Source organism: Hirundo rustica, chromosome 2, assembly GCF_015227805.2.
Source record: "Hirundo rustica isolate bHirRus1 chromosome 2, bHirRus1.pri.v3, whole genome shotgun sequence".
In the NCBI taxonomy this organism is placed as follows: Eukaryota; Metazoa; Chordata; class Aves; order Passeriformes; family Hirundinidae; genus Hirundo; species Hirundo rustica.
Window position 1 is genome coordinate 104,459,588 of NC_053451.1, and position 20,757 is coordinate 104,480,344.

At 43.1% G+C, this 20,757-nt stretch overlaps 1 long non-coding RNA gene across 1 annotated transcript; it reads right to left on the minus strand.

Annotated features, from left to right (window-relative positions):
* Window positions 1-10,729: 10,729 nt before the first annotated feature.
* On the minus strand, window positions 10,730-20,659 carry LOC120748858 (uncharacterized). The gene is made up of 4 exons (XR_005699436.2): window positions 20,520-20,659; window positions 14,127-14,209; window positions 13,189-13,245; window positions 10,730-11,851 (listed from the first exon to the last, which is right to left on the minus strand). It is a non-coding gene; the product is annotated as an uncharacterized LOC120748858 (long non-coding RNA).
* Window positions 20,660-20,757: the final 98 nt, after the last annotated feature.

A 20,757-nucleotide genomic window follows, 5' to 3' on the forward strand; every position in this document is an offset into this window, starting at 1 on the left:
CCATGTGCTGTGCTGGACCTTGCTCTCACAAATGAGGGGCTGGTGAGGAATGTGAGGCTCAAGGGAAGCCTGGGCTGCAGTGACCAGGGAATGGTGGAGTTTGAGGTCCTTAGGGCAGTGAGGAGGGTGCACAGCCAGCTCAGTGCCCTGGACTCCAGGAGAGCAGACTTTGGCCTCTTCAGGGTTCTGCTTGATAAAGTCCCAACCCTGAAGGGAAGAGGAGCCCTAGGAAGCTGGCTGATGTTCAAAGATCATCTCTTCCAAGCTCAGGAGCAATGCATCCCAACAAAGAGGAAGACAGGCAAAAACTCCAGGGGGCCTGTGATGATGAACAAGGAACTCCTGGACAAACTCAAACACAGAAACAAAGCCTTCAGAGGATGGCAGCAAGGACAGTTAGCATGGGAGGAATACAGAGAAATTCTCCAAGCAGCCAGGGATCAGGTTAGGAAAGCTAAAGCCCTGATAGAATTAAATCTGGCCAGGGATGTCAAGAGTAAGAAGAGAAGCTTCGACAGGTACATCAGTGATAAAAGGAAGACTACAGAATATGGGCCCCCTCAGGAAGGAAATACTCCTGCGGGGAGAACTGAGGTACTTAATGACTTTTTGCCTCATTCCTCACCAGCACGCTCTCCAGACACACCACTTGAGTCATGGAAGGCAAAGGCAGGGATTGGGAGAATGAAAAACTGCCCAGCACAGGAGATCAAGTTTGAGACCATCACAGGAAGATGAAGGTGCACGAATCCACGGGACCTGATGAGAGACATCTGTGGGTGGAAAACTGGTGGGAGGAAAACTAGTGGATGGAGCTTCTAAGGCACTTTCCATCATATTTGAGAAGTCATGGAAGTTCAGTGAAACTCCCACTGATTGGAAAAGGGGAAACATAACCCCCATTTTTAAAAAGAAGAGAAAGGAAGACCTAGGTAACTACAGTCTAGTCAGTCTTACCTTTGTTCCTGGCAAGTTCATAAAGCTGATCCTCCTGGCAGTTTTGCTAGGGCTCACAAAAAATGAGGAGATGCTTGGTGAAAGCCAACACGGCTTCACTAAGAGCAAACTGTGCCTGACAAATTTGGTGGCCTTCTATGGTGGAGTTACAGAGATGGTGGATGAGGGAAGAGCGGCTGCCAACACCTACCTGGATTTGTGCAAAGCACTTGACACTGCCTGGCATGACGTACTTGTTTCTAAACTGGAGATACACGGATATGACAGATCATCCATTCAGTGGACAAGGCACTGGCTGGATGGCCACACAAAGAGTTTTTGATCGATGGTTCAACATCCAAGTGGAGACCAGTGATGTTCCTCAGGGAAACACTAGCTACTGGGACTTGTTTAACATCTTTGTTAGGGACATGGACAGTGGAATTGAGTGCACTTGCAGCCCAGAAAGCCAAACATGTCTTGGGCTGCACCAAAAAGCCGCATGAGCAGAAGGGCAAGGGGAGGATTATGCCCCTCTCCTCTCATGAGACCCACCCCACAGTGGAGTACGGTATCTAGCTCCAGGGTCCCCAAAATGAGAACCTACTGGACGAAGTGACACGAGCCTACTGGAACAAGTCCAGAGAAAGACACAAAGATGAACAGACGGCTGGAGCACCTCTCCTACGAAGAAAGGCTGCAAGGCTTGGTGGTTTTCATCCTGGAGCGGAAAAGACTCCAGGAAACCCTACAGCACCTTCCAGTACCTAATGGTTTACAGGAAAGCTGGAGAGGGACTTTTCACAAGGACATGTAGGGATAGGACAAGAGGGAATGTCTTACTGAAGGAGGTTTAAATTACATATGAGGAAAAAAAAATTATTTACTTTGAGGATAGTTGTGGATGCCCCATTGCTGAAAGTGTTCACGCCCAGGTGGATGTGGCTTTGAGCAACATGGTCTAGTGGAAGGCATCCCTGCCCATGGCTGGGCAGTTGGAACTGGATACTTTTTAAGGTCCCTTCCAGCACAAACCATCCTCTGATTCTGTAAGTTCTTAATTGCTTCTTGGGTTACACACACACACACACACACACACACACACACACCCCAAAAAAAAAAAAAAAAAAAAAAAAGTTCCAAGAGGAAGTGTCCGTGCATTACATGATGGACAAGTATCAGAATGTAAAGTATGCAGTCTATTCTTAAGAAACAGAGGCAGCCATCCGGCAGTACAGGTATGTGTGCTCAAAGTCCTATATGTGAGTATTTCTTATGCTTAACACCAAGTGCATGTGTAAGTGTTTTTACAGACTGGGGCCATAACCTCATAACCCATTGCAGGAGAGTTGCTACCACTCCCTGTCCTGCACTTCCACACATGGCTTTGTGCCAGGTGTTGCACATTCATGTCTTTCAAGTTCTGAAGACGGGCGGTTAACCAAAATTAAATTGTTCAAATTAAATCAGAGAGGAATGAGAGAAAATTGTTATTTGAAACTGACAGAAAGTGCAGCTGCAATTTGGAAATGAAATGCAAGTCTCAATAGGAGCAATGAGGGGAGAACACAGGTGTTACCTAGCAATGAAACCCCTCTGTGATACGCGAATTGAGAATTGATTTGGAAAGAGTAAAACTATCTAGACAGGCATGTACTGAGCAATAGCATGAATTCATAACTTTTCACCACGAATAATCCTGAAGTTCTTCGTACATTTAACTGATGAAAATTGGACATCTCAGAATTGGAATCACTCCATGACAGAACAGTTTAATACAAGGCCGTGCAATAGCAAGATATCTTTGGAAAGATAGAAGCTTGGGATGAAATCCTGCTTCTACTGAAAACAGGCCTTTAACATTGCCTTCCTCTGGGCCCAAATCACTCCTAGGATGTGATGTTACATTTGTAGAACCATAGCCACAGCTGTGCAGCAGCCTCTGGATCTGCAGGAGCATGCTGAGAAGCAGGAGACAGGGAGAAGACCCAGGCAATTGGGACTGCACCATCACCCATTTGCAGCCTCACACAGGAGAGCCCATCCTGGGTGAGACTGCCCTAAATGAGCTTCTTTTGCCCCTTTTGGAGGTGCATAATTGAGGGTATCCCTGTGTGTGCTGCCCCCAAACCTCATGAGCAGCCTATGGTTTGCTCATGAGGTTTCTGTTTCCTCTGATTGTCTTCTCCCAGGAAACACATTAAAGCAAATTTCATGTGGAGGCTCTGCAGAAGGGACCACATCGAGCTAAAGAAATGGAAACGCTGGATTATGTTTCCCCAAGTTTGCCAGCAGTGGGGTGTCACCCTGGTTTTTTTTAGTTTTTTTAAAGCCTTTTAATTGTTCATAAGATGGAGTCAGTCTCTTTAGCTTCTGTACAATATTAGGAGCAGTTTTCCCTTTTTCTAACACATGATAACATAAACCTTTTGTTTTTCGTTCCCTGTCCTTTGTTTGCATATTTCTAACCCGAAAACAATTGTAACTGACAGTTGGTCTGGCCATTCGGCTGGGAGGTGACAACCCCAGAAGCCAATCCACAACCAGACCCACAAATGTATAAAAACTAAGAAATAAACAGGCCGGGATCTCTCGGCCTTGGCTCAGCCTTGGGCTCTCTCTGAGGAACAACTCTGCCCTGCAAATCCCTGGTCTCTGTGTGGTTGCTTTGCGTGTTGTGATCACAGTGGGGCACATCTGGCTCTTCAGGGGCATCTGGGGAGGGACAGATACTGACTGTCTTTGGAGATTTCATTGCCCTGAGTGAAACGGTTCATTAATCATACCATGGAGTCTTTTTTAGCAAATCTGTGGCATGTAAAGTGGTACTGAAAAGGTCATGCTGTTTAATGTAGGATAAATAAAAGTTATGTTATTTTAGTAAGAGTCAATCATATTTCAGTGTTTTTAAGGCAAAGACCGTGTCAAGTGCCAGCATCTTTGGTAAACAGGATTTTTACTGTTTTCTATAGCCCACAGAGAGTAGAAAGTGACCTTGTTTGAAGGGGAAGTACAAATAATATGTCAAAATATTATTAACATCTTTCTCCAATTTCCCAGGTTTTCACAAACCAAGTGACTGAGTAAATAAAAACCAAAATGAAGTAATCAATAAGAGGCAGCTTGATGATAGCAAGTCTAAAATAGAGGAAAAATACTCAAAGTGCAGAAGCAGCAATCCAGTTTAGCCATAATATAAATACATATATTTATTAACAGAGCTCCATTGTTGTATTTATATATTATGATATTATGCACTGTGTTGAAATATGCATAACAGATAAACAAGAAGGGGTAATTAATTAAAAATTATAAATTAATTCCTTAGTCTCTTTCAAAAACTGTATGAGTGAATATTTAAGGTAGAATATGGAAGGAACATGAGATAAAAACTTTTAATAAAGTATTAAAATACTTCATTTACAATGTCCAGCCTAATTATCAGACTGGTCAGGTCTGATATAAATATCAGATATATCTGATATACCAGATATAAATTGCTTTTGGTAGTAAGATGCCAAACTGAACACCTCCAGAAAACCAGAACAGATGTTCTCTGGTATAAATAATCTGGGTCATTTCTGTAATTATACATTTGCATGAGAATCAAATTACGTCATAGAATAAAATATTTTTTGGATCATATTCTTCATCAATCATTAAACCAAGTGACCTGAGTGGCTCTGATGTGCTTTTTGGCCTTCCTCTTCACCAATACTTACTTCAGTGATCTCCTTAATCATTCTGTTAACCTCTAATAGGTGAAAAGGGCAAACAAAGCCTACATGGTTTGTCTGTATGTAACATGAAGAATGACAGTTTTTAAGAAATCAAGAATAATGCTCAATGCAATAGGTTAGAAAATGCTCATCTAAAAGTTTTATGAGAACTGTTTTCTCTCAAAATACAACAAAGTAAATAATGTATATGGAAAATTAGGCAGTACAAGAAGCAAAAGAACATTAAAGAAAAAACCCAGACTCTTTTACTTTGAGTATGTTTCCCTTCCACAAGCATACAAATAACACGGCTAAGCACAGACTTCCCAGACCTGCCATGCATAGATCAGTTTATGTTTTGTCCACGTGGACAAACCTGACCATTAGATGGATAGGCAGGGTAGCAGTGTGCCTTGTAGCAACCAGCAGCAACTTAACTTTCCCAGAAAGTATCTGTGAGAATCTGAAATCTGATGGGTAGAGGAGGGGGGATGGTGGGAACAGATTGGAAAGGAGACATGTAAAGACAAAATACACAGCTGTGGGAGATGTGACAAACATCTAAACCTAGTGAGGCTTGATAGATACATGAGTTTCCTCATGCATCTCTCATACATGTCAACTCAAGAAAATGTTTCCCCACATTTTAAATTTTAGGGCTGCTCCTACAGTAACACTACTTAATTGCTAAAAGGGTGTTCTGCTTTCTACCAAAAATATGTTAAGCACTTTGCTCTCATGAGATGGGCTCAGACTCTCATTCTTCTATAGAAATGCTTGTTCTCAGGTTTAGTCAATATGACATTAAAAAATGCATTCAGATGTTGCTGGTATTTAGTTTAGGATAGTTTTCAAAAAGGCAAGTATTCAAAAAGTGGCAACAATATGCATGGTTTCATCTGGAAATATTGGGAAATGTGGGTACTCTAAAGTTTGGCCATTTCCAGAAAAGTAAATTTTCTGGCATGAACACTTAAATACAAAAACTTTGAGCAGCTTGTTTTGTAGAAGCTATAACAACTTGAGAGCTCAAAGAAATAAAATATTTCAAATACTATGTATCATATTATGGAAAATTTCAAAATTAACAAAAATGCACAGTCAGGGTTTCATTCTACAAATTTCTTTTTTTTTTCTTTTTCTCACTCTACTTGTCCTCTGTGTCACTGGAGTAAGTGAAAAGATCAAAATTAAAAGTGGAGGAGGAGGAAGAGTTTTCCTTACTTCCCGTTGGAAAACAAGTAATTTTCTCACCAGAAGAGAAATTAGCTGCTATTTTAGGGTTTTGTAGTATACTCTTGATAGTGATAGAAAAACAATGTATTTGAAGATTTAAAATGTTGTTTTTATTTATACAAAGAGTTCTACATTTCACTCCCATTTACATCCGGGGTGGTGAGGTGGGGAGAATAAGGAAACATAAGGATTTGCCATTATTTCAACATAAAAATATCAAGCATTATAAAAATATCCTCCTGATACTTTTTTAGAAGTGGTATTTCCCCACAGAACGCTGATACTGCAATCTTTTCGAAATATTCTTCTTTAAGAGGTCAGACCTTTCAGCTTACACTTTAAACAATTTTAGCTTTCACACATACATAACACTCACTGAGTTGCCACATTTCGTGATTGCATCCACAGAAGGCTCCAGGGCCCCGAGATGAAATTAAGCCGCAATTCAAACCCTCGGGAGCAGCACTGTGGTCCTGCAGTTCCAGCTGGGGCTTCCCACCACTGGACAGCTGCTCCTGGGTGAGGCAGGGGGATGGTGTCCTGTGTCCTGTGTCCTGTGTCCCTGTGTCCTGTGTCCTGTGTCCCTGTGTCTGTCCCTGCAGAGCAGCTCCACAGCCAGGGCTGCGAGCTGGGGCACCCACCCGTGCTCAAACCCCTTCAGGTTCACCCAGCACACGGCTCCTGCCTGAAGGGACGGCCACTGCACCCCGTGCTTCTGGTCAAAACCAAAGCCCTGAAGTCAGAGATACCCAGGGGCCTGGGTCTGAAGTGATTTGTGGTTGGGTTTTCATCTGGCCTTGAGCAGGGTCTCATCCCCAAGGGAGTGCAGGAACATTTATGCTGGAAAGTCCTTCCTATTCTCCTGCTGCAGCTTCAGAGGAAGAAAAAAGCCCAAACCCAATCATGAATTGATAGACCCGGCCCCCACTAACCTGATGAACTCTGAGTGCTCCCGGTGAGCATCCGCAGAAGAGAAAGAAACTACTCTGCCCCCACTCCTTAAATGAGATTTTTAATAATATAAAATGCCTCTGTTAGACACACATTAAAAAGCATGAAGAACTGCCTCCACCACAAACACAAATCTGTGTGAAGTATTTTATCGGCTCAGTCAATTTTAGATTGGTGTAAAAATAAAGCTTTATTCTTGGTGAACAGAGCAGCATAAATAACCAAAGTAACTCTTCAGGGAGAAATCTGAAGATGCAAGCAAAAGAAGCCTGAGAAAAGAAAAGCCACACAAAAACAGAGTTTGTCTTTTGAACATCACCTGTATTTATAGTATTTAGAATATAGAAATAAATAGCTGTGGTGCACCAGGCAGAAAGGTACCTTGAAGAAGATTTCTGCATGTGAACTTTCAAAGATTAGTAAACAGATATTAGAGGGAATATTTCAGTCTCAACTCCTATCTTTAAAGAAATTAAATCCTTCCAACAAATATCCTCAACACCTTTCCATAAATTTGATATAAATGTCACATCCCTCCTGAGATTTATGAGGTCGTTGAAGAACTTTATCCTTGCCTTTGTAGTGCTAAAACCTTTTCTTTCCAAGATGTGCTGGAAATTGGTTTCTTCCACAGAATTCATTTCCATCCACTTCATACAGTATAGGGAGTTAGCAACCTCCTTCAACAGCAGGACTCAAGCAGTGTGCCCACACAGACCCGCAGCACAGCATTACTGTGGCCAGTGTCTGGCCATGAGTTTTGTGATGGTTTTGACAAGCCTCAGCACTGAAACCTGTCCAGCTTGCTCTATCTGACCTGCCCTCAGCTTCATTTTAGCTTGCTTTAGCTGTAACTGCAGTTTTCCTTCCGACCAGGTGCCTGTGGCTATTTTGGTTTGTTTTGTTCATGGCTGTATGGTACTGCTGCAGTTTTGTGACTGCACAGGAGTGATACAGGAGGAGAAATTCCACCTTGGTGAGACAGGATGTGCAGATGCCATGTGTGGTGTTGGGGAGTACCAGCACTGGGTGACAGGAGATGGGGCACAGGTTTGGCTCTGGAGACCCCAGAGCTATTAACAACTCACCACTGTCAGATAAAGAAATGCAGACCTGAGGCTGGACAAAACTGATTCCAGGGCAGCAAGCAGAATAAAGAAACAGTATCTAGCATATGTATAAGGCTCTGCTCTGTCCTTAGCAAATTCAAATCTGATGCAGAATTCAGACCATTACAGAAAGTGCAAAGATTCAAAAGCATGTTAGATGACATGCAAAATGCACCCAAATAGATCCCAGAGTGAGAAAAAGGAAACTATCAACATGAACATCAAAATCCTCCTGGTGATGAACAACAATCCATAATCCTGCCAACTCCAATACCTGAGCAAAAGCAGGCACCCACAGGCCTGAAGGGGCTGAAGATGAGAGAGAATTTCAAGAGAAAGGGTAGAAACTAAGGAGTCACAGCTTTAGCTGTATTATTACCACCACAGTTGCAACCTTTTCTGCATAGAAATAACCTTTCCTTTCTGAAGTAGTTGTATGTGGAGTAGTAATGACTTTTGGGTTAGACTCCCAAGGTTTCAATTATACTAACAATAAATTTCTGTCTTTATATGTAAGTTGTTTCTGTTTTACCCATAAAACAAGAGACTGAGCATAACAAGTAGCTTCACTAGATCTAAGACATAAAAAATATTACTTATTAGCAGTACTGAAACAGAATCACTTCCTTAGGGGTTTAATATGACAGACTAAACACTCTCAAAGCTTTTGACTTAACACAGCATTGACTGAAGATTCATTGGCATTTGCCAAAATGAAAGGATATCAAAAGGTCAGATTTTCAGGCGGCATAAGCTGGTTTTGGTTTTTGGTTGTGTGGGAAAAGCAGAGCACTCATTTCAGGCTCTGTTTCTGGGGCACGTGGCTTCCTTGAAAAACCTGAGGTCTGGCACCATCGTAACAGTTACTCTGAGGGTAAAATCTTGCTCCATCTGAAATCAGTGGGAATTTTGCCACTTGCTCATTCATATTTGAGGTTTCACCCAAGGGACTTTCACCCAAAAGCAAACTCTTCACCCAAAGAAATTCAGGAGGAAGGAGATCAGAATGGATCACAGCCAAGCTTGAGGGCACTGTTAGGACATCACTACCTTGCCTCGTGCAGAGCTGGAAGTGAAAGCACAGACACAGCCCATAAAAATATTATAGTAACACACAGTAATCTGGAGCTGTGGTTCAGAGACAAATGTGGGTGCATTAGATCAGCTGATGCTAGTTACAAATATAAAAGAAAAAAATCCCCAACCAAACAAAACTTATCCCAAAGAACAAAACCCCCAACCAACAAAAACAAGCAAAAATAGCAAAAACCAAAACCACAACAAAACAAAAACCCCACACATCAAAAAAACCCCACAAAAACAAAAAACAAAACCAAAAAACCAACAATAGGCACATCATTGCACGCACCTGTTATTGAGAAAACACAACACTATTAGAGTTATGACTAACTGGAATGCCTGGAAGAGATTTACCACAACAGAAAAGAATCAATTAGGGATGTATACCGATTCATCTTATTAATTTCCTTTAGGTTGCATGAGTAACTTTTAATTAAGCTTCAGGCTAAAATGTGTATATTTGAGTACACATATATGAGGACACTTTATAATGTTGACCATAAACATAGTATTTTAGTTCTCATATGAAATATATCAAGAAGGTTGCTGGCCTATTTCAGTCAAATTACATAATGTAAAGATGTAAATATGTAAACCAAGAATGAAGGGAATATGGATGACTTTTTCAAACTGGGTACACTTCATACACCTAAGGAAAGTTCTCCTGTTGTCCTTGAGATAACTAGTGGGTTTAGATGACTTCATGCCAAAGTATGTTGCTTCATGAAGTGCTCTTCTGACTTCTGCACAAGCACACATATGTCCAGCATTGCTTTTGTTGCTTTGTCACATTAGCCTCTGGGTTTGTGCACATAGAATATGGCCTTCACTTACTCAAGCTTAGATTTTCTGAGAAATTAAATGTCTGCGTCTGAATTATTCACGATTGGATCATTTTATAGTCTGTTGAGAGACACAGTTATTTCCAGAGGGCAATTCCTCTTCCTCTAAGATCTTTAAGACAAAGCATCCTCTAGAAATGCTTGCTTCTCTTAACTGGGCTTTGAAGGTGACCAGCTCTGACTGAAATGTCTAAAGTTTGCTTAATTAAGGTTAAGCAAGATGCATCCCTCCCAGAGACTGTAGTGGAGGCACACAGTGTTGATCAGTTCTTGCCTGTACCTGACTGGAGGGCCATAAAACAGTATCACGTGCTATGTGTGACTCAAGATTGATGATTGCTGTCAATTGGAACATTTTGTATTATGTATCTATTAAGTTTTAAATTTATAGACTGTAGTCAGAGAATTACTTCAGAAATTCAATTTTATGTTTTTCATTCATGGTCTGAATCATTTTTTATTACAAACTTCCAATTTTCTATGAAATTTTTCAATTTTTTTAAAACATTTTTCTGTGAAAATTTTAAGAAATCAAATTCTAGACAAGGTATATATTATGTTAGAACCATTTCACACGTATAACAAACCACTCAAGCATCTGAGCCATTCAGTGGAAAACAGATCCCTATGATCAATTAGAATTTTGAAACATTATTTTAATTACATTTTAAATAACCTTTTTGTTTATAAATGAACATATGAATGCTTTCATACTCTAAATACCCCCCAATTAACTGTATTAAAATAAGCATAGAAGAGACTCAAACCTTTGCAAACAGTTGTTCTAATAACATTTTATTAGCAGAACATTAATTTTTGACAAATTTACTATGAAGTCTCTTGAATCAGACACAGGATGATATCCATCACTAAGCTAAATGCCATAAAATCATTTTTAAATGCAACACTAAGCTTAGCCTAGTGGGAAAACACGATCTCTGGTTGGGAAGCTCATTTTTTGAAGTCATTCAGGAAAGGGGAGCTGAGCTCTGGAGCAACCTCGGGACTACTGCTTCCCTGCCAGATTGAAAATCTCAGGGATGACACATTTGCTCCTGAGGGGAAGGATGCTGCCCCTTTGACAGCCTACCCACTCCATACCAACTGCATCAGCCTTGGAGGAGGAAATCATCCTCCCTCCAGAGGAAAGGCTGGTGCAGTAGGAAATGAAGGAAAAAATCTCCAGGCTGTGTTTGTGCACAAGGAGCGGGCAGCAACTGACAGGGGCCAGGCTGCCGCGGCTCCCCAGGTGCAGCAGGTGATCCCAGCAGGCACACGCACACAGATACAGCACAGAATCACGGGATGGTTGCGTTGGAAGGGACCTTGGAGGACCATCTCGTTCCAACCCCCCTGCCACAGGCAGGAACACCTTCCACTAGACCAGGCTGCTCTCACACACGCACATATAAACACAGACAGACACATACAAACACACAGGTTTAATGCTGCATTTGCCTTCCTCAGAAGTGCATTTCCTTGCTGTTGCTGCCCTTCAAAACCAGTGTAATCAGGGAAAGCCCTCAGACTACAGTGTGACCAATTGCAGACACTGGAAATCCAAGTGACATGTGCACCTTGGGGCAACACAATTCCTCTTGGTTCCAGTCATGACTACAGAATGACTTGACAGTAGCGGGGATTTCAAAAAGTACAGTATCTGGTACCAAATCCAAAGTTTCTATCTGAAAGTGTACACAGGCATTTGTGAGTTTCATTAGCTCAAAACATCTCTAGTCTGGTCCCTGGACTGTAAATTCACCTGCAGCTGGAGGGCATTTGTTGTTCCACTGGAGTCTTCTGATGTATCTGATGTAAAAGAATCCTTTTTGCTGTTATTGTTCAAAGACCCAACTTCCATGTGAGGCAAAGCACAGTAAATTGGGGCAATTGATAAACTCACTTCAGCTATGACAGAAACATGATTGTAGATGTACCTTCAATCAGAAGAAATGAAACCAGAAGCTGGTCTCTAATTCTAAAGAGAAGAGAGAGAGAGAGGTATGGAGAGCATGGTATTTGGTGTATAGGAGCACATCTAATGCATTCCTGACGTTAGATTTAGTCCAAAGAAAATATAAAATGTGTATAATGTGTTGGACCTACCCCTACCGACACCTCACACTGCCTGCTGACAGATGCTGTATGAGGCAGAGGCCAAAACTGTCCCTCAGTGCTGTCCTGGAGGATGCCCTGGATCCATCCTCAGAAGTATGCACACTTCTTGTTTTGGGGAAGTCAAGAAGGTTCATGGCAAATTAGACTGGAATTGGACTAATGTGGATGATTAGAGGACAGAACCTGGAAATGAAGTGGGGAATTGTTATTTGAGAGGATAGATGTAGCTGATGGAGCCACTACTCTTTGGGGGAAAAAAAGGTTACTTATTCACCAACAAACAAAAACTAATTTCGGTTGGAGAGATAGTCCTAGCATAGTATGTCCTTTTTTTTTTTTTTTTTTTTAAGGTAGAAGTACTTAATCTTGTGTATTTATTAAGCAACTATTACAGCAATTTCAGTGCAATTGCAGTTAGCGACGTGTTCCATATTAGTTCACAACAAGGAGTGGTATTTGTAAAATAGCATAGTTTAGGCTTCCTGAACTAACAAAAATCATAGACCATGGCTATTATGAAGGCATGCAGGAAAGTTAATCAAATAAAGGTGGAATGTAAGTATGCCCAACCTGCAGGTTGATAAACGCCATATGGATGCTCTTATGGAGGAATAAAATTGCTTTCATTTTCTGCAGCTTAATTCTGTTTAAATTGCCGCAAACTCCAGCCTCTTTATTCTGAGTGAAAACACATGTCCCAGGAGTCTAGCACACTTGAACTTATGCCTGTTAACTTCACCACTTGATTATCCACAACTTTCCCAAGTCTCCCCACCAAACTTGCTGTTAAAACAAGTTATTGTTCCTACTTTTATACGAAGGGTGTAAGCAGGCATAGCAGCATGCTCCACACTGGCTGCACTTCAGCCATGTGGGGCCCTTCCAACGGGTGCTCTCGCCCACGTCTGCAAGTGTTTTAAGAAGTTAAACTCCCAAACGGACACAGAAAGGGGGCCAATGGAAAATCCTCAAAGAAATCTGACCCCTTTCTATGCACTTTATCTGAATTTGTCCCAGGGGCACTGGACCCACTTCTTTATCTTGTATGAAAAAGACGCAAGAATGGCAATGCACATCCAAGAAGACTATGGCAGACTAAAGTTGCTGTCAAGTCTTAGAAAGAATGCTGCTTTCTGGTCCTCACCTCTACCAAATCTCTTAGGAAGACAAGCTACAAGTTCTTCTTTTCCACCTTACCTGTAAAATGTCCTTCGCCATTTAACTTTAATGTTTAGCATTGCATCATATTTCTTCCTGCTTAAAAATACAAGAGTAGTAAAAAGAAAAAACAAAACAAGAAAACCAGAACAGCAATAAACACAAGCTGATTCATGGCTGAGGTACCAGTCTTTTGCCCAAACTGTCTGGCATGTGTTTGATGTACAGGATGACAAGAAATTCTCACAACAACTATTTCATTTGTGTGCTCCTAAATAGGGCAAGAATATTCAGAAGATGTGCATCACCACTAAATAATTCACTCATTGCAGGTCTTGTTCTCTGGAGCATGAAGGCAGTACTGCCTTGACCTATTTTGGTGCAGACTGACATCAGATGTGGCTCCTCACCTGTGTCAGGAGTGCCCCTGGCACCATGCAAACCACTTCCAAGACCACAGCCAGGCTGCCTCCCTCTTCCTATATGGATGCTAATTTGAATTGCCCAGAAACAGCCTGTTCACAGGCCATTACTAGCAGCTGTTTATGCAGGCATCCACCCTGTGGCTCAGCTCAGGCCATCACTGACTGCCAGGCCTGACTGACCCCAGGCACCAGCACTGCTGACTATTTGCAGACAAGTGGACTCGAGAGATGAAGGCAGTGGGAAGGGTGAGCTGTGAAGCTGATGCCCCAGTGTGAGAGTATGTGGCTGGAGAAGGTTTGAACAGCAGGGTTAGAGACAATATTCAGTGTCACCACCAGGGATGCCTGTCTGTTTTGGATGTGCGCAGCCCAATTGTACAGCAATGATTTCAGCGTGTCTATGAGTGACTGCTTAGAAAATAATTTAGAAGTGAATGATAAAATCTATACCTCTCTATGACTCTGGTTAATAGACAGCTCCTTATTTACATTGTTTGTAAAGCAAGTTTTACACTTCCTGTGTAATCTAGAGGAGAAGAAATCCAAACCTACCTCCTTTGGATGAAGAAGTCTAAGCTCCATGGATACTGTTGCTATATATATCTTCATAACTCTGTAACTGGACTCTAGGTTTCCTGTGAAAATAGATCTTAGATGAGAAAATCTGATTTTATTGGAAGCACTAGAATTATATTGAGAAAAATCTAGAACATTAGAATTACATCAAGAATTTTAGAATACAAGAATTACGTCAATAAAATCCCAGAGTGATTTACCTTTTGCTAAATGATACCCTAGATTTTAATACTAAACCTTGCACCTCCTAGTAAGTTTAGATTATTTAATATGAACATATAAAACATCTTAAACTATGTCAAGATTTTGTGAGTGACCTCAAATTCAATTTCTTGGGCGAAGAAAATATGCAGGGAAGTTATGCAAGAAAACATGCACACACTTTTGGAACACTCTGTAACCAACAGCCTGTGAGAAAAGGCAAATATGTAAAAAAAGAGCAGGCAGCTGAGACAAAGCATCAAGAGTTAAAAAAATTTAGCTAATACTAAATATTTTTTAAAAGTGAGTTCAGAATTGTTGCCTATCTTACTCTGGTATTTTTAGATTTCTTTACATTCCTGATGATCTGGAAAACTTTAAAAACTTCAGATTATTTGAAAACATACTCCTAGGTACTTAATGTATACTTGCATACTGTAACTGATATACTGGGCATGCCAGGGGGAGCAGCCTCTCCCCTTCCCTCTCTGTACACCACTGTCAGGGCATCCTCCAGTGGACATCAGTATTTTGTTGTTTTTCACTGTACCAAACATTGTGAGATAAAAATCTCAGGAGTGCTGTGGGACAGTCTTTTGGGATCATCTCTGGGAGTTATGGGATTTATTTTGGATATGTCCAGAAGGGAAAATGAGCCTTAAGGCTATAAGGCTATAAGGCTGAGAGCCAGGACTCTCAGACTGCCAGCTGCACAAGCCACATAGGCTGCTTAGCCTTTGTGTGCCCGATTTTCAACCTCCACAAGAAGAGGAATATAAATATTTCAGATGAATATTACACGTTTCCTTGTTTTAATACTCATACTGCTTAAGAACCCTGAATGAGAGATGGCATATAAAAATGAAAGCAGTGACAAATGGCTTTGTCAAGCACCAGGACAAATAGAGTGAAAAAGCTTTTAAAAGGCCAATCCCAAGTATGCACACGTGAGTGCATACAGGAAAAGAAAATCTCAGCTTGCTCAAGACATCCATGCACTTCTTGAGAGTTAATGTAAATAAATGGAATTACCCATATGAATATCATGAAGCAATATAGACTGGAAACAGTTAAATGAGTCTGCCTGCTCTATCCTGTGGCAGAAACATAAACTAACTACATGCTGATTGCATTCAAATGCCACATCGAAAGATTACGTGCATAAATTTGGATATGTAGTAGTGAAAAAATGCTTCTGGAGTGTAGGAATATTAATTTACTGGTCAATCCTTCCCAACATAGCATGTTAAAAGATTAACTTTCTTTCAGTACCTATTGAATATATGATTGAAAAATGCTAATTTTATGCAATTTTTAACTCTTGTGTACAAGTGACTTTGAGTTTAAAAGTACACAATCCTGTTTTACAGTCTGACATAATTTTCTCTGATGCTTTGAGCTTGTATAAGCAGTCACTTGACTGCAAATTATAACACACTTGACTTTTCATATATAAAGGACAGCTAGAGATATTTTTAAGATTTATTCAAACTGTGAGCAGTGCACATGGTGGATTAATATCAGGGAAAACTAACTTTTGAAAAACCCTAGTGTTTTCTCACCGTAAGTGTTCTCTTTCTTTTTTCTGAAAACAAAATAAGAAAACATGCAGTCAGTCCTGTGGTTATATGACTGTGTTTCCATGGTTCTGATACATGTTTTTCTGTTGCAGTTATTACTTTAGAAAGAGCTAATGTAACTAACAGAGCAGAACAGTATATCCTAGAACTACACATTTTTTTTGTGGGCAGAAACACCATGATGACAAAATAACAAAATTGAAATATGATGCAACTTTTGAAAACATTAAAAAATCCCATTGCTCTTCTCTGTGACAGGTTTGTCACAAAGGTGGGACTAAAATGGACCTCCAGCTACTCAACAGGCAGTGATGAACAACAAGGTTCCTGCTCTCTCCTCACATGCCAGGGTGTTCAGGGGAAAGCAGGACTATCGAAGTCAATACACTGAATTCTCTTCCATACACTTAATACTCACTTGCTTGGTGCTTTGAGTTATTCTGGAGTTAATTTGGTTTAACTCAGTGGAAAATTGCACCAACTAGAATGAGTGCTAATACAAAAGGCTTTGGAAGCCAGCCTGCATTAGTGGTCAGAGATTACCAGTGCAGCAGAAAAGGACCTCTTAGAAAACAAGAAAGACAGGGGGCTGATGCAGAGGAAATTTGCCCACTCTTTTGAATTGGCAGCTGTATCACATACTGTAGAGAGTAGGCACTCAGCAACACTCTCCACCAGTTCAAATCAATTTTGTCCCCAGTTCTTCACCACAAAAGTGATGTGTATGATGTAGGATGAACAAAAGGGAACTGTTGAAGTGGTTAGCCCAGGTCAGGGACAATAGGATAATGGTTACAAGGATCAGAATTAGTTAATCATATCTAATGCCTTGAACTTATACATGCAACTGTGCTGAAAAAAAAGTAGATCCAGAAAATACATTTTATTGCATGTTGTTTGAAAATCTGTCCCCAAGTGTAGTGGTTTCACATTCGCCAAGTACTGGTTACTAAATTTAGTGTAGTGGTCTTAGTGTTTATTCTCTTTTTGTGGGAGAAAGATTAGGAGAAAAACAAAGCAGGCTTAAGCTTAAAAATAAACAAATCGTTTTATTAACACACACTAAAAGAATGGAAAAAGAATGTTGGGGAAAAAACTAAAACAAAATAGAATGAAACTCCAAAACCACTCCCCCTACAAACTGTTGACTTTTCTACAAAACAACACAGAGAGACACAACTTTTGATTTTCAATCAGTTTCACCATTTAAACATAATCTTTCATCACTCTGGGAGAGGAGTCTCTAGAGTCTTATGGAGACACTCACTACAAGACTACAACAGTCTCCTGGCTCCCAGTGTCACAAATCTGTAACTGCCTGGAGTTTTTGCAGATTGTGATGTTCTACCCATTAGCAGCTTTTCCCCTGGTTACTCATGGGCCTCTCAGAGATCTAGGGTACCGTTTAAGAATGCATCTTCTAGTACAAAACAAGGATTCTCTTCCTCTATCTCTAAAATCATCTCTATCTTAAAAGAAATAAAGACCTCCTTTTACCTCAGGAGCCAAGGACTTAAAATCATTTTGTCTCTAAAATCATCTTTGTCTCAAAGGCTGAGACCTCCTTTTAACCCAGGAGCGAGGGCTTTGAGATTCTCACTTAAATCTCAATCATACCAGTCCCCAATTTTGATTAGAACCAGCATTACCCCAAACAACATTAAGGTGTTACAAGGAACAGTCCATTTCTCCATAGTTTACCCCAGAGAAGTCCAGTTAAAAATGTCTGCTTCTTCGATCCCTCTGTCCAATAATACTATCAGTTCTTACATTTCTGATCCACTGACTTCATGTGGCGTCTTTTCTACGTACACTCTGTCGCTTCCTTCTCTCTCTCAGGGAAGTAAGGTTAGGCCTTGGAAGCTTCATGTTGCCAGGAAAGGGTGAAATCTGCCCAGGCCTGCAGTGGCCATGTGCTCTCTGCCCTGGGCTGCAGGGCTGTAGAGACACAAAGCCGTGCTGATGGGGGAGGCTGGTGGATGTCCTCCTTTCCTCCCCTTGGTCTCATTTAGGGTAGCTCAGCTCAGAGTTGTTATAAAGCTGCAGGCTTTCTTTCTCTGCTGACAGTGGCTATTAACGCTGGGCCATGGCCTGGCCCCCTCTGCTGCGGCCCCGGGCACGTGGCCAGCACTGCCGAGCTGCAGCCGCCCCTCTGCCCTGCCAGCAGCCGGGGAAAGGGGCTCAGCCGGGGGAATGGGGCTCAGCCAGGGAAAGGGGCTCATGTGGGGGAAAGGGGGCTCAGCCTGGGGAAAGGGGCTCAGCCGGGGGAATGGGGGTTCAGCCGGGGGAATGGGGGTTCAGCTGGGGAAAGGGGGCTCAGCCGGGGGAAAGGGGCTCAGCTGGGGGAAAGGGGCTCAGCCGGGGGAAAGGGGCTCAGCTGGGGAAAGGGGGATCAGCCGGGGAAAGGGGCTCAGCCGGGGGAAAGGGGCTCAGCTGGGGGAAAGGGGCTCAGCCGGGGGAATGGGGGCTCAAGCTGGGGGAAAGAGAGCTCAGCGGGGGGAAAGGGGCTCAGCCGGGGAAAGGGGCTCAGCCAGGGAAAAGGGGCTCAGCTGGGGGAAAGGGGGCTCAGCCGGGGGAAAGGGGGCTCAGCCGGGGGAAAGGGGGCTCAGCCGGGGAAAGGGGCTCAGCCGGGGGAAAGGGGCTCAGCCGGGGAAAGGGGGCTCAGCTGGGGGAATGGGGCTCAGCCGGGGGAAAGGGGCTCAGCCGGGGGAATGGGGCTCAGCCGGGGGAAAGGGGCTCAGCCGGGGGGAAAGGGGGCTCAGCCAGGGGAAGGGGCTCAGCTGGGGGAAAGGGGCTCAGCCGGGGGAAAGGGGCTCAGCCGGGGGAAAGGGGGGTTCAGCCGGGGGAAAGGGGGCTCAGCCAGGGGAAAATGAGGCTCAGCTGGGGGAAAGGGGGCTCAGCCGGGGGAATGGGGGCTCAGCCGGGGGAAATGAGGCTCAGCCGGGGGAAATGAGGCTCAGCTGGGGGAAAGGGGGCTCAGCCGGGGGAAAGGGGGGCTCAGCCGGGGGAAAGGGGGCTCAGCCAGGGGAAATGAGGCTCAGCTGGGGGAAAGGGGGCTCAGCCGGGGGAAAGGGGGTTCAGCCGGGGGAAAGGGGGCTCAGCCGGGGGAAAGGGGGCTCAGCCGGGGGAATGGGGGCTCAGCCGGGGGAAATGAGGCTCAGCTGGGGGAAATGAGGCTCAGCTGGGGGAAAGGGGCTCAGCTGGGAGAAATGAGGCTCAGCCGGGGGAAATGAGGCTCAGCCGGGGGAAATGAGGCTCAGCCGGGGGAAAGGGGCTCAGCTGGGGGAAAGGGGCTCATCCGGGGGAAAGGGGCTCAGCTGGGGAAAGGGGGCTCAGCTGGGGGAAAGGGGGCTCAGCTGGGGGAAAGGGGCTCAGCCGGGGGAAAGGGGCTCAGCCGGGGGAATGGGGGCTCAGCTGGGGGAAAGGGGGCTCAGCCGGGGGAATGGGGGCTCAGCCGGCCCAGACTGCTCCCCACGTGGGCAGCGGCTCCCAGGGGTCTGGCCAGGCCCGGCCCGGCCACCCAAGGGCAGCAGGGCCTGGGCCAGGCCCTCCTCTGCTGCCCACAATGTTACCTGGTGACTGACCCAAAATCAGGAGAGAGACCTGTAGGGAATTAGGGTTTATATGGGTACTGCCCCCAAAAGCATTTGACATTCTCAGTGGTCAAAGCAGATGCCAATATCCCAAGCTAGCCTCCTGATAGGTCCCTGTCCTTTCTAAATCAATTCCAAGGTCCTGATCAAGAAAAAACACTCAACATTCCCCCATAACTAAAAAACTGTGCCGACCCATGACATCAAGTTAAAAGACAACATCAGTTCTAGCTTCTCACAGTAACATTGGATCAGTTGGTCAAAATAGTTTCTATGATCTCAAACCAAGAGTGGTGCCACCAGCTATACCCTAAATTTCTTCCACAGTTATGGAGCGCATTTGCATAGTAATTGAATTCACAGTACAGTATGCGAGCCCACATAAAGTGCCCCAAATAAAATTAATTTCTAAGACTTTTATATCCTTCAAATATTGCATATTATGCATATTAACCAGCAAGGTGTTAACTTTCCCATACTATTTCCTTCTTCAGGAAGGATCACTGTGTAACCCATTGACTTCCTCCATGACTATTGGCAGCTATAAGAAAGATTTCTTGCTCTAATAATAAGACAGGTGCCATGGAAATTGGGATATATTCATGTTGCTTTATCCATTTGTGGAGAATTTAATCTGTAATTACTGGTGATGGCAATTTTCTGTAGAGTGCAGGAGGAAGTGTCAGATGTAAAACCTTCTCAACATTTTCCCCCATTGGGCTGTTACTTTCTCTCTCCTGGACTGAAAGGAAAAATTGAGCAGCTGGTAATTTTTCAAATACGCCACATTGAGTTCGTGTTAGATTCATAGCTAGTGTTGCCAGCAGGGAGTACCTTTCCTTTTAATATGAACTATTAACAGAGGACACACTTTTGGTTGTTCATGTTCTTGCTTGGCAAATAACTTATTCTGGCTGCCAAAAGTCTCTCATAGAAACAAAGACACATCATGGTCATTTAGGCCATAGTGGCCATTCAAACCATCCTAAAATTACCTCTGAAGGCTGAAGAAGCAGTTGCACTTCTTTCTCTATAGACCTTGCCTGTGAAATTACACAAGCAGCTCTTCTCTTCTGTTTTACACCTGGGTGTAACTGCTACCTTGCTGCAGCTGCAGGCTGGGTCCAAGTACCTGCAGACATAAACCAAGAGGGTTTAGTGGGCAAGCAAGGACTACAAAGTCTTTTGTCCCTCCCTACGTCACCAGTTGGCATAGCATGTCACCTGTGCCAA